The 14,836-nt window shown below is 42.3% G+C and overlaps 1 protein-coding gene across 1 annotated transcript in view; it reads left to right on the top strand.

Annotated features, from left to right (window-relative positions):
- eif2d (eukaryotic translation initiation factor 2D) overlaps positions 1–14,836 on the top strand; it is a 52,880-nt gene that overhangs the window by 5,822 nt on the left and 32,222 nt on the right. The gene's annotated exons all lie outside the window — the stretch shown is intronic.

The following is a 14,836-nucleotide window of genomic DNA, read 5'->3' as shown; positions in this document are numbered from 1 at the left end:
AAATCCTACACAAAACAGGCTCTAGAGCAATGTGGATATCCTAACTGGGCCTTCCTGAAAGCAGAGAAGAAACCCAAACAGGACTCCAGTCAGCCATCAGGTGACAAGGAGGAACCCAGACCCAGACCAGTGGTCATTCCGTATGTTGAGGGAGTATCAGAGAAACTGAGACGTTTATTTTCTAAACATAACGTCCCAGTGGCTTTTAAACCCCAAAATACATTACGGCAAAAACTGGTTCATCCCAAAGATCCAGTCCCCCGGCACAAACAGAGTAATGTTGTGTATGCTGTTCAGTGTCAGGGGGGCTGTGATCAGTCTTACATCAGGGAAACTAAACAGCCACTGGCCAAAAGGATGGCCCAGCACAGAAGATCAACATCATCAGGCCAGGACTCTGCGGTCTACACTCATCTCCAGGCCAGCGGTCACTCTTTCAGGGATGAAGATGTTCACATCCTGGACAGAGAGGAACGATGGTTTGAGAGAGGAGTAAAGGAGGCCATCTTTGTGAAAAGAAATCGTCCATCGTTAAACAGGGGTGGAGGCCTCCGGGTACAACTGTCCCCCTCTTACAATGCTGTGATTGCTAGTATCACGCAGCCCTCTGTGAACAGTAAACAGCCATCAGTGTGCTAATGATCCATTGTTAGGCTGATGGTCCTTCTTGAGCATGTGATCAGCTGGTTTTGGTTGTCAGCAGCAAACTGGTTGATCCACTCTGAGAAGGTGCTATTTAAGAGACTGAGCTGAAAACAGCACCTCAGACTGAGGAAGTCTCTCGGATGAGAGACGAAACGTTTCTACACTTTTTTGTTGTTTTGCTTTGTTTTGTTTTTTTGGGTTTTTTTTTTTTTTTGAATGTCCAGAGGACCAGATTTAACTTTTTTAGATTTATTTTACCCACATGTAAAGTACAAAGATCACAGCCCTAGGCTATTTTAACTCCACCATGCAATCACAAACAATCCCCCCGAGTGTAAACTGGAAACCCTTCTTCAGAGCTCGGCCACATCTCCCAGGAGGAGTCACCACCATCGATGAATGGGAAGCCCTACTCTATCATGTGACCCAGCTCTCAACCAATAATATCTTGCCATCTTGTGTTCTATAATGTGTGGGTGCATGAATGTTGGGAGTTGTAGGCATGTAACTAAAACTACAATTTCTACCGGAAACAGAATCAGATCGTGTTTAAACACAATATACCTCTAAATAAAGAAACAGGATACATACATCTAGACATGTCATTAATTTAATATATTATCTGATAAAATTATATTTCAAACATGAGATAAGTTTTCATTGTTATTCTGATGATACACAGTTATATTTGTCCATGAAACCCAATGAGTTCAATCAGTTACTTTGACTACAAGCATGTTTTAAAGACATACAAACCTGGATGACCCTAAATTTTCTGCTTTTAAACTCAGGTTTTTGGACCTGAACATCTTAGGAATACATTTTTCAGTTTTTCCCTTTCTCTGGATGGCATTAATTTGGCCTCCAGTTCTAATTAAAAAAAAAAACTTGGTGTTATTTTTGATCAGGATATGTCTTTCAACACCCACATTAAAAATGTTACCAAAACTGCTTTCCTCCACCTGCGTAATATCACTATGGTCTTTTTATTTTTTTTTATTTTTTTTTTTTTTAGATGGCCTCCCTTCTCCCCTTACAGCCATCCTCTCCACACCATTATTATGAAATATTTATTCTAGTGACTATGTAGTGTATGTTTTTTTTTAATAGGATAGAAAGAAAGAAAAGACAAAGTAAGACTCCAAAATATAAGAAATATACACAAAGAGAGCACACGGCAAAACACCCGGCCACTGCCTGTTCACCTGCAAAGAACATGACAAAACACAGCAACAAAATACATATGTATAAAGAACTTAAAATATTCATGGCTTTGCAGTAAGTTTCCATAAATATATATACCCATACCTACGCCTATATACATACATACATACACATGAATATACAGTACATTCATATACATATCTATATATCTACATATAAAGCCTACATAAGCATCCCTGCTTCTATTTGTGTGTGGTTGTGAGCATGCATAAGTGTATAAGGCTTCTCTAATAGAATATTTAATAGTAACTGTGAAGCAGCAGAGACCCGACCCCCAAGACCAGAGGCAGACGAAAAAGGGGGGACCAGAGCCCAAGACCCCAGGAGGGACCCCGACCGCGGAGCCCCCAGGGCCACCCACACAGGACGAACCACTCACCCACCCCCCAGATCGGACCACAGGGGAGAACCGGAAGATCCCCACCAGCAACCACATACAGTGACCCCCCCGGGGCCAACAGCGACATCAAAATAAAAAAAAAACTTGGTGTTATTTTTGATCAGGATATGTCTTTCAACCCCCACATTAAAAATGTTACCAAAACTGCTTTCCTCCACCTGCGTAATATCACTAAGGTCTTGACCAAAAAAGATGCAGAAACCCTGCTCCATGCATTCATCACATCTAGTCTGGATTATTGCATTTGTTTAATATCTGGATGTCCAAATACTTCTTTAAAAAAGTCTTCAGTTGATCCAAAATGCTGCTGCCAGAGTCTTAACTGGAGTTAGAGAGATCATATCTCTCCTGTTTTAGTTTCTCTCCATTGGCTCCCTGTCAAATCCAGAACTGAATTCAAAATCTTACTTCTAACCTACAAAGCCCTCAACAACCTAGCTCCATCTTATATTACAGATAAAATTGTTCCATATTTTCCTAACAGAACACTTCGCTCTTAGACTGCAGGTTTACTTGTGGTTCCTAGAGTTTCCAAGAGCAGAATGGGAGGAAGATCTTTCAGTTATCAGGCTCCTCTCTTGTGGAACCAACTTCCAGTTTCAGTCCTTGTACTATGCTTAAATCTTTCCTTTTTGATAAATGCTATAGTTAGGGTTGCCTTGGGTTTCCTGAGCTATACCTTGATGTGCTGCTATAAGCTTAGACTGCTGGAGGACAAAATGGCCACATTTCTTCACTATGCTACCATCTTTACTTGGTATACTCTAACTTGTATTTCTACCTGTTTGAATTTGTAATTATTTCTATCCTTAACATGATTTTTGTCTTTCTTCCAATAGAAAGTACATCTGGACCTGTCATTCTGTCTTCATTTGTTTCTCCTTCCTGTTCTCTCAAACCCTAGCCAGTAGAAGCACATGGCCGCTGGTCCTGAGCCTGGTTCTGCCGGAGGTTTCTTCCTGTTAAAAGGGAGTTTTTCCTTTTCACTGTTGCCTTTGTGCTTGATCAGGATGGGAGACTGTGAAGAAGTGAAGATTCATTGCAATCTGCTGGCTTCCTTAGCTAGAGAACTTTACTAATTGACTATTTTAATGTATCTGAATGTTTTGTGCAGTGCTCTGAGACAGCTCCTGCTGTGACTTGGCACCATATAAATAAACAGAATTATAATAGATAGATAAATGGATGGATGGATGGATGGATGGATGAATGGATGAACTGAATAGAATTGATTGTAATAAAAAGTGGAAAAACAGCAGTCCAAAGAACATTTTTTAAATCACTTATTTACATAATGTAGTTTTATTTTTTAAATAACTTACTTCTTTCTATTCTTCTCTTCCCTTCTACATCTGCCTTTAATAGTCTAAAGAAATTCACTACATTGAGATGAAGCAATGTTTTCCTTGATTTGTAATGGAACATATTGGGGTGAAGAATGATTCACAGCTTCTTCTACAATAGTTTGCGTAGAAAATGTGGTAGCCTTAGCAAAAACTGTAAGGTACGTCTGCGTCTCTTTCCTCCTCCTCTGTTTCCTACACAGATTCATAAAATATAAAAGAGGGGCCAACACATATGCACTTAATCACACGTGGGAATCTTTCTCATGTGGTTTGTGGAGACACATGCAAAGGCATCACTTCATGGGAAAGCACTGTGGTGGATTTTATGAAATGATGGTGGATTCAATAACTAAACGACAACTCTGTTTTGTGATGATTTATTGAATGAAAAAAAACAAACAAAATCTAAAACAAAAGCACAAAATAATGAAATCATTTTGATGCCATATAACAGGTTGCAGGTCCAACAGAACTTGGTGTTATGTAGGAAATGTGACCCAGCCCAAACAAACAATGGGGTTTAAATAACCTTGGGACTTGAGATTCATGTAATTAGGACCCAAAAGCCAATCAACCTCTTGGAGGCTCTCATAGTTAGAGTGTGCATGAACCCCAGAGCCACGCCATGGACATGGCTCCCTGACCCAGGTCTGCACTGTTACCCATAACAAAAGGCTTTTTGATCCAGCATTCAAAATAAAACATTCTTATTTGCAAGTAGTCATAACATCTTTGGATTCACAGGTATGAAACGTTCTTTGCAATTTTGCACAAATATGCCAAAAGTTCTTTGGAATCATTAACACTACATCATTTTCATTCAAGTGTCCAGTTCTTCTCAAACTCAGGCATTATGCAGTTTAGTCATAAAACATTAGGCAGGGCCGTAAACATGAGTGAAAGTCATCACAATAAAGGAAGACAATGTCGCCTTTTCACATTAAAATTATGTAATCATTAATCACCATGCAGTGATGATTTACTGCCATGCACATGTATGAGTAAACTTTTAATCACTGTTATGCCTATCAGAAATATTTCCTTTATTTTTTTGCCTGGAAAAATGACTTCATATGTCTGACCTGTAACAAATCAGTTCTGATAGCTCAATACAAAAGCTTCTTCAATCTGTGAATCAAAAGGATTTACTATGTATTTTGTTGTAATATTATCATGAAAATGAGAATGTAAATATATACAGTAGTTATATTATATTGTAGTTATATTGAACAACATTACAGATGAAGAAAACTTTGCTTTCTAGATAATAAACTTTAAAATGATGCAAATTCTTTAAAAGCGTATTTACCACTTTGAAGTGAAGTTCTAATGGTTTTGAACAATTAATAGTTCATCTGTTGTGGATAGCTCTTTGAAAGACCTCAATTTAGAGGAATACATTAAAATTCAGACCCAATCCAAAGTTTTGCTGCTGGTCCAAGTAAGTTCAGGAATAAAATGCATTCCTGCCTTCAGAAACCCACTCCAATTATTTACCATTAATCCCAACACTATGTTTTAAACCTTTACACTGCTGTCAGATTTTCATTTTCATTAGTATTATTTTTGCAAGAGCAACAGCAGCAGCTAGCTGTATCACTTCCAATGTATCATGAGCTACTTCCAGGAGAAATAGGGCAATATTTATGTCAAATAACTGTGCAAAGCTAAACTGAGCAAGACGTAAAAGTGTTTAAAATGGTCTTCATGTGAAGCAAAGATAAAAAAAAAGTGGAAATTGGGTCCCTTCTAAGGCAGATTATGGTCATTTTAAAACAATTTTATTAAAAAAAATAGTAATTGTAGGTCAAGCAAACCTTGTTTTGTAAAACTTTTACATGGCTGTTTGCTTTGCATTACATGGTTATTTTGGCAATACTGACAATAACAATTGTTGTTAAAAAGTTAATGACCTTCTTGCTGAAAGTTCCTCCAGGCTACACCAGAAGAGCTGCAACTGGCTGTCGCTGCCCGTGTTTTAACATGCATGTAACCAATAACAGTTTACTGGAATTTCAAACATTGCAAATGTTTATAAAACACAAGTTGCAATATAGTCTTGGCTCACTCCGACTAGCCTTTAGTCCACCAGTCCGGTCGCAGTTAAGCACTATTATTACAAACTGAGATTATTAATAACTCTTTGTAAACTTTCCACAGAAGCTTGAATCAAAATGTTCCAGCTATTCCTTTAACTAAATGGTTATTTGCTCTTCATATGTAAATTTGTGTTTATATTAGGGATGCATGATATTATCGGCATGGTATCAGTATCGGCCCATATTTGCGTTAAAGTTCAATATCGGACTTCGGCCATTCCATCAAAATAACTCACAGATATAAAAGGTGCTGTTGTTGTATGACGCCCAGTGACAAGGACGCCTGCAGCGGCAGCACAGCGTGATGACATCATGCACACCTACCTGATCTCATGGCGGAGAGGAAAATTCTAAATGTCGAAATGTGGAAGTTTTTTTTTTATTGGTGAGGATGTCGGATTCTGAAGATTTATGGACTATGTTGAGCCCCGCTACATCGTCTCCAGTTGGAGATATTTTTCTGACGTAACCTTACCCGAGTTACAAGCCGTCATTTCCGACGTCATTGAGAAGCTAATAGCTGATAGCACTTGGGTGAGTTTTACCACAGACATTTGGATGTCGAGTGTTAGCCTCGTTAGCATGATTAGTCTTACGGCACAATGGATAGACAAAAACTTTGAACTTAAAAAGGCTGTCCTTCATGCACAGGAGTTCAGAGGATCCCACACTGGAACCTGGAACAAGCCTCCACAAGTGAAACAGCATCGCAGGTGACTAATGCTAATAAATAACATTTAAGACTTTTCATTTAATATAAGTTAAAGTGCTATGCATATCATATGGCTGTTACTGAATATATGTCACCAGCTCTTACAGCTGTTGCACAGTTTTTGCAGCAAATAAGACTAAATAAGAGGGCTATGTTCTGACAAAGGAACATATATAAAATATTGATATCGGTTATCGGCCAAATAAGTTTTAACATATCGGATATCGGCCAAAAATCCAATATTGTGCATCCCTAGTTTTTATATAAACTGGGAAATAATTTAAATTTATTGATTTGTTTGTACAACATTGTAGGTAAAGTTTATTATTAATACTGGTCTTCATTGGATTTCAAATAATAAATAACCAATGGAAACAGAGTTTGCACCACTTAGTCATTTCATAGCAAAGAGAGAACTCAAATTCAACATAAACTACTATTAAACTTTTAGTGAACTCTTAAAGACATCTTCAATAGATAATGCACACTATGTACAGAACATCAATAAAATCACAAACAAAATAGTAATCTTCTCACACAAAGCAAAGATTCAGATTAAATATTTCAGCAGAATATATTACATACACACTAAGACATAAAAACTTGTCTGTGATGGATAAAATGTACAGCTTTCCAAAGGCTCTGTCTGCTGTTGAAACAATTTGCATTTCATTTCCTAAAGAAAGAGAAAATACAGAAAATTTGTAAATTAAAAGATGCCTTTGCTCTGCCGTCAAACTTTGCTGGCAAGCATGCATTTATCACTTCAGCTTTCTACAGATGTTTGATAGTTGTTAATATTTTGATGCAGAAAAGAGGGATACTCACATTTAAGCAGGTCCAGTTCCATGTCTTGTGGGTTGTGACTTTAATGCAGATTACAGAATATAAATTGTGCATTAGCATAACTTCAACAAACATGGAAAAGCAATTTAGGGTTAGTTAAATGATTCAGCATGTTCTCACCTTGAGCTTGTAGATATTCTTGACTCATAATGGGTATAAATTTTCTATTTTGGAAATAAGAAACAAAACCAAGTTAGTGACGTTAACTTTAAAACACTAAAATATATACACATATGAACATATGAATAAACAACCCTGATTCCAAAAAAGTTTGGACATTGTGTAAAATGTGAATAAAAACAGAAAGTAATAGCTTGAAAATGTCATAAACCCATATTTTCTTAGACAACATAGTAAACATTTCAGTTATTGAAACAAAGAAATTGTGCCTTTTTAAATAATAAAGATAATTTTAAATTTTATTTAAGCAACATAATACAAAAACTTTTGGGCAGGGTCAACAAAAGTCTGTAGAAGTAAGTTGTACAAATAAGAATCAGCTGGGAGATTGTTTTGCAATGAAAGCTAATTAGCAACAGGTTTGGGTTTTAAACTAAAATTTTAAGAGAAGTTTAATCTTTCAAAAGTAAAGATGGGCAGAGGTTCAGCAGTCTGCAAAAAAACTTTTAAAACAAATGGTATGCTAATGTCCCCCCTTGCTGAAGAATTTGAATAGTGATGGTTTGTAGTTTTGATACGTGTTTTTCTGAACACTATGCTGGTGAAGATACTCAGTCATCCAGGACATGATAAATTCAAAAAACGTTCAATACAAGAACAACTGGACTTTATTTTTAAGAGAAGACGTTTCACTCCTCATCCGAGGAGCTTTCTCTGATTTCTTTCACTGCTCTTTGAATTGAGAAAGCTCCTCGGATGAGGAGCGAAATGTCTTCTGTTACAAATAAAGTCCATTTGTTCTTGTATTGAACGTTTTTTGAATTTCTGAACACTATTATTAATACACGGGTTCTGACTGTTGTTTGTGCTTATGCACCAAACAGCAGCTCAGATTACCCACTCTTTTTGGAATACTTGGAGGGGGTACTGGAAAGTGCACCTACTGGGGACTCCCTTGTTCTGCTGGGGGACGTCAACCTTCTCATGGGCAATGACAATGAGACCTGGAGGGGTGTGGTTGGGAGGAACGGCCCCCCTGATCTGAACCCGAGTGGTGTTCTGTTATTGGACTTCTGTGCTCGTCATAGATTGTCCATAACAAACACCATGTTCAAGCATAAGGGTGTCTATATGTGGTCTTGGCACGAGGACACCCTATGTCGTTGTGATGATTTCTAGGCAGGAAACCCATTTGGTGCAGGCAGACAGGCAAGACTCAAGGAAAATAAATAAATAATTTATTATTTACAAAATAAAGATGGCTGACGGGGCAGCAAACTTACATAAATCATGGGACAGGACGCAGGATACAAGGAGCAGGACACGAGGAGCATAACAGGCATCACAGTGACACAAGGGAGAACAGACAGGGGAAGGCCCACTAGATGGCGCCATCCCTACAGTTACCCCCCCCCCTCAAGGACGCCCCCTGGCGTCCCCAAGAAACCCCCTCCTAGAAAACTAGGGTGGGTGGAGGGAGGAACTGCAAGGGTGGCGGGTCTGAACAAAGACACACAAGGACCAAAACAAAACCGACAGGACAAGGCCTGGGGACTAAACTAAATAGAGAAACACAAAATGTCCAGACGGCCGGGATGCCGTCCGACGGGCCAGAGCAGGTCAGGTGGGCGGCCGGGAGGCCGTCCAACACGAGGCCAAAGTTCAGGTGGGAGGCGTGGAGGCCGTCCTCCAGGACCCCCTCGAGACGAGAGACGTGAGCGGCATCCTCCAGGACCCCCTCGAGACGAGAGATGTGAGGGGCATCCTCCAGGACACCTTCGAGACAGGAGACGTGAGGGGCGTCCTCCGGGATCCCCACGAGACAGGAGACGTGAGGGGTGTCTTCCAGGACCCCCACGAGACAGGAGACGTGAGGGGCGTCCTCCAGGACCCCCTCGGAGCAGGAGAAGTGAGGAGCGTCTGCCGGGACCCCCTCAGAGCAGGAGAAGTGAGGGATCCACCACGGGGGCTGCGTGCAGCTTGGGATCCACCACAGGGGCTGCGTGCAGCGTGGGATCCACCACAGGGATTGCATAAAGCATGGGATCCACCATGGGGGCTGCATGCAGCGTGGGATCCACCACGGGGGCTGCGTGCCGCGTGGGATCCACCTCGGGGGCTGCGTGCAGCGTGGGATCGACCACGGGGGCTGCGTGCAGCGTGGGATCCACCACGGGGGCTGAGTGCAGCGTGGGATCCACCACAGGGGCTGCGTGCAGCGTGGGATCCATCTCGGGGGCTGCGTGCTGCGTGGGATTCACCACGGGGGCTCAGGACAGGTTGGGTCCTCACACAGCATGGATGATGCAGAGGCTGCAGGAGATGGAAAAACTATGGGGACTGTAGTAGGCATGGGAGCGACCACAGGGGCTGTAGCTGTGAGAACCTCAGGAGCAGGAACCGAGGAAGCGCCAAGGGTGTAGCTGGAGGCTCAGAGTCTCTAAAAAGACCCCGCAGCTTGTCTTCCAGGGACAGAGCAGTGAGAGTTGGGCTGCCTGCTGGGTCTTGGTTTGGTCTTGTCATTCTGTGATGATTTCTAGGCAGGAGACCCATTTGGTGCAGGCAGACAGGCAAAACTCAAGGAATATAAATAAATAATTTATTATTTACAAAATAAAGATGGCTGACGGGGCAGCAAACTTACATAAATCATGGGACAGGACGCAGGATACAAGGAGCAGGACACGAGGAGCATAACAGGCATCACAGTGACACAAGGGAGAACAGACAGGGGAAGGCCCACTAGATGCCACCATCCCCACAGCCGTGGTTTTGATGATCGACTTTGTTGTTGTCTCATCTGATCTGCGGCCGCATGTCTTGGACGCTCGGGTGAAGAGAGGGGCAGAGCTGTCCACTGACCACTACCTGGTGGTGAGTTAGCTCTGATGGTGGAAGAGGACACTGGTCAGCCTTGGCAGGCCCAAAAATATTGTGAAAGTCTGCTGGGAACGTCTGGCAGAGTCTCCCGTGAGACGGAGCTTTAACTCCCACCTACAGGAGAACTTTGAACATGTTCTGGCGGAGGTGGGGGATATTGAGTAGGCCATGTTCCATGCCTGCATTGTTGAGGCAGCTTATCTGTACTGTGCCCACAAGGTTGTTGGTGCCTGTCGAGGTGGCAACCCTCCAACCCGGTGGTGGACACCGGTGGTGAGGGATGCTGTCAGGCTGAAGAAGGAGTCCTATTAGGTCTTTTTGTCCTGTGGGACCTCAGAAGTAGTTGATGGGTACTGGCAGTCCAAGCAGCATGCAGCTAGGGTCATCGCTGAGTCAAAAACTTGGGCGTGGGAGAACTTCGGAGGGGCCATGGAGAATGACTTCCGTACAGCTTCAAGGCAATTCTGATCCACTATCCGGCGTCTCGGGGTGGGGGAGAGCGGTACACCACCAACACTGTTTATAGTGGAGGTGGTGTGCTGCTGACTTCAACTTGGGACGTTGTGGGTTGGTGGGCAGAGTACTTTGAAGACCTCCTCAATCCCACCAGTATATCTTCCACTGAGGAAGCAGAGCCTGGAGACTTTGTGTTGAACTCTCCAATCTCTGGTACTGAGATCATTGAGGTGGTTAAAAAGCTCCTTGGTGACAGGGCCCCAGGAGTGGATGAGATTCACCTGGAGTTCCTTAAGGCTTTGGATGTTATGGGATTGTGTTAGCTTACACGACTCTGCAATATTGCATGGACATCGGGGGAAGTTCCCCTGGATTGACAGACTGGGGTGGTGGTCCCCCTATTCAAAACTGGGGAGCATAGAATGTGTTCCAACTACAGGCTCTTAAGCTTTCCTGGTAAGGTCTATTCAGGGGTCTGGAGAGGAGGGTCTGTCAGATAGTCGAATCTCGAATTCAGGAGGAGCAGTTTGGTTTTCGTCCTGGTTGTGGAACACTGGACCAGCTCTACACCCTCAGCAGGGTTCTGGAGTGTGCATGGTAGTTTGCCCAACCAATCTACATGTGCTTTGTAGACTTGGAGAAGGCATTCAACCATGTCCCTCGGGGAACCCTGTGGAGGGTACTCTAGGAGTATGTGGTACCAGGGCCTTTGATATGGGCTGTTGGATCCCTGTATGACTGGTGTCAGAGCTTGGTTAATGTTGTCGGCAATAAGTCGGGTTCATTCCTGGTGAGAGTTGGACTCTGCCAAGGTTGCCCTTTGTCACCGATTCTGTTCAGAACTTTCATGGGCAGAATTTCTAGGTGCAGCCAAGGTGTTGAGGGGATCAGTTTTGGTGGCCTTAGGATTGTGTCTCTGCTTTTAGCCGATGATTTGGTCCTATTGGTTTTGTCTGGTCATGACTTATGGCTTTCAATGGAACGGTTTGCAGACGAGTGTGACACGGCTGGTATGAGGATCAGTTCCTTCAAAACTGAGGCCATGGTCTTGAGCAGGAAAAGGGTAGAGTGCCCTCTCTGGTTGGGGAGGAGGTCCTGCCTCAAGTGGAGGAGTTTAAGTATATTGGGGTCTTGTTTATGAATGAAGGAAAAATGGAGCGAGAGATCAACAGGCAGATAGGTGTGGCATCTACAGTGAAGCGGGCGCTGTACATATCTGTTTTGGTGAAGCGAGAGCTGAGTCAAAAGGCGAAGCTCTCAATTTAACAGTTGATCTACATTCCTACCCTCATCTATGGTTATGAGCTTTGGGTTGTGACTGAAAGAACGAGATCATGGATACCAGCTGTCAAAATGAGTTTTCTCCACAGGGAGTCTGGGCTCTCCCTCAGAAGCTCGGTCATCCGGGAGGGACTCAGAGTAGAGCCACTGTTTCTCCACGTCAAGAGGAGCCAGTTGAGGAGGCTCGGGCATCCGGTTAGGAAGCCTCCTGAATGCCTCCCAGGTGAGGTGTTCCGGACACGTCCCACCGGGAGGAAACCCGTAGGAAGACCCAGGACACACTGGAGGGACTATGTTTCTCAGCTGGCCTGGCAAAACTTTGGGATTATCCTGGAAGAGCTGGCCCAAATGACTGGGGAGAGGGAAGTCTTGGCCTCTCTACTTAGGCTGCTACCCCTGCAACCTGACCCCAGAGAAGCAGAAGACAATGGATGGATGCATGGATGAATGTATCTTTTTTCGAACTGGAATTGAACAGGGAATGCAAGTAAACCTTCATGTTTTTGATGCAAGATATTCAAGTAGGTTGGAGTTACACTATGTAGAAAAAGAAAAGTAAGTTTATTAATAAATTTTCTTTGCTTGGTGCAAAGCACAGAGTGACAAATCCTGGCAAGTGGAGGGAACAGTTTTATCCACCACGGCAATGAAATAGACAGGGGGTGGTAACCTTTCTGACACTTCTTTCAGCTACATACCAAAATGGAAGTCGATACCTGACTTTTTTATGTTATTATGCTCATAACATGCATGGACAAATGGATGGATGGACGGACATGGGATATTTCCAATTCCCCTTCTTCGCTCTGTAACGGAGGACAAAAAAGTGCAATGTTTTTCAGAATAATGTTCCTTATCTGGTCCCTGTGATGGACTTGTGACCCATCCAGGGTGTACCCCGCCCCTCGCACAGTGATTGCTGGACATGGGCACCAGCGACCCCCGGGACCCAAAATGGAAGAAGCGGGTAAAAAGATAATGGATGGATGTATGGATGTTCATCATCTGAAAATTGGGCAGAAAATCCAATAAGTTACAATTCATAGTATTATCAAAATATTAAAAGAATCTGGTGAATCTCGGAGAACAAAGACCACTGCTAAAAGTTAAAATTAGAAAAAAAAAGAAAGAAAAGAAGTGACTTTTGACTTCAGGAAGCTTCATTTATTCTCTCCAACCACGATCGATGGAGAGTGGATTGAAACTGTCTTGTGCTACAAGTACCTTGGTGTGGTTCTGTACTGTTGCTTAAAATGGGACTCATGGGCTGACCCTATTAGCACCAAGGCTCAGCAGAGAATGTAATTTTTTAAAGAAACTGGGGTCTTTTAGAGTCAATGACTCAATGCTTTTAATGTTTTATTCTGCTTTTATTGAAGGCATTTTAATGTTTTGTAACATCTGTTGGTTTGGCAATGCTACAGAGGTTCAGAAGAAATCCTTGAGAAGTATAGTAACCACAGCCAGTAAACTGTTAGGGACCACTCTGCCTAGCATGGAAAAAATATACATGGACAGAGTTATGAGGAAGGCAAACAAGATTATAGCAGACTATACACATCCCCTAAGATCCTCATTTGAGTTGCTTCTTCAGGGCGAAGGTTCTGCCTTCCTTTATTCTCAAGAAACAGGACAAAATTTTCTTTCATACCACAAGGAATTAAATCTTTAAATCATAAAAAGGTATGAATTACTGAGCTCAAATGTCTTTGCTGTAATGATGGATGTTAATGTCATGTTTGTTTATGTATGTCCTGTATGTAAATGCCTGCTGACAATGCTGCAAACCAACTTCCCTATGGGGACAAATCAGTCAGTCAGCCAGTCAGTCAGTCAGTCAGTCAGTCTCCCTGTCTATCTATCTATCTGGCTGCATGTTGAAAACTTTAAAAATCTGTCATTGGATGTTCATCCTTCTTCACCTCATTGAATAATGTATATAGAACTGATTATAACCACTCTGTGGCACTGCGGTGCATACATTTTGTCTAAAAACTGGGGGAAAAAACAAAAGCAACTTGGAGATATGCAAATCCTCTGAAATTTCATACCGTCAGAAAAAAGAAAATGTAAGAAAAAGGTATTTTTCCATATAATTTCCAAGCCCTTTAACGATCATATTTTAGTTAAAGGAAATAAATTTTGGGCGGCATGGTGACTCAGTTGGTAGAGCTGTTGCCTCTCAGCGAGAAGGTCACTGGACCGTATCCCAGCCAGGGGCCTTTCTGGGTGGAGTTTGCATGTTCTCTCCGTGCATGCATGGGTTTTCTCCAGGTACTCCAGTTTCCTCCCACAGACCAAAAACATTCATGTTAGGCTGATTGGTAACTCTAAATTGTCTCTAGGTGTGAGTGAGAAGTCTGTTGGAGTCAGTCTCCCCACCATCACAGACATCTACACCTCTAGATGCAGGAAGAGGACCACCTGCGTCATGAAGGACCCCACTCACCCAGCACACACACTTTTTGCCTCGCTCCCTTCTGGAACAACGTTTAGGAGCATTAAGTGTAAAACCACTAGACTGAGGAACAGCTTCTACTCCGAGGCTGTTAGACTCATGAATCTCTAACCAGAATAATCACTGTGAAAAATCACATCATGTTGCTGCTGATCTGTTTCATATTGCTGTGTTCATGCATGCTCATCTGCTCACACAGACTCATGTTCATGCTGCTGTTAAACTTAATAATACAGTAAGCACAAATAGCATAAAAATATTACGTTGATGTATTTCTTAGTTCATATTTTAGATCTTATGACTGTTTTTCTTTTACTTTACTTTTTCAGGGACACCACCAAGTCATTGGTTCAGGTATGTTGACGACAC

The sequence above is a fragment of the Nematolebias whitei genome, chromosome 11 (genome assembly GCF_014905685.2).
Source record: "Nematolebias whitei isolate Nwh7 chromosome 11, NemWhi1, whole genome shotgun sequence".
Lineage (NCBI taxonomy): Eukaryota > Metazoa > Chordata > Actinopteri > Cyprinodontiformes > Rivulidae > Nematolebias > Nematolebias whitei.
The sequence above is the reverse complement of the archived record's forward strand: the minus strand, read 5'-3'. Positions and strand labels throughout refer to the sequence as shown.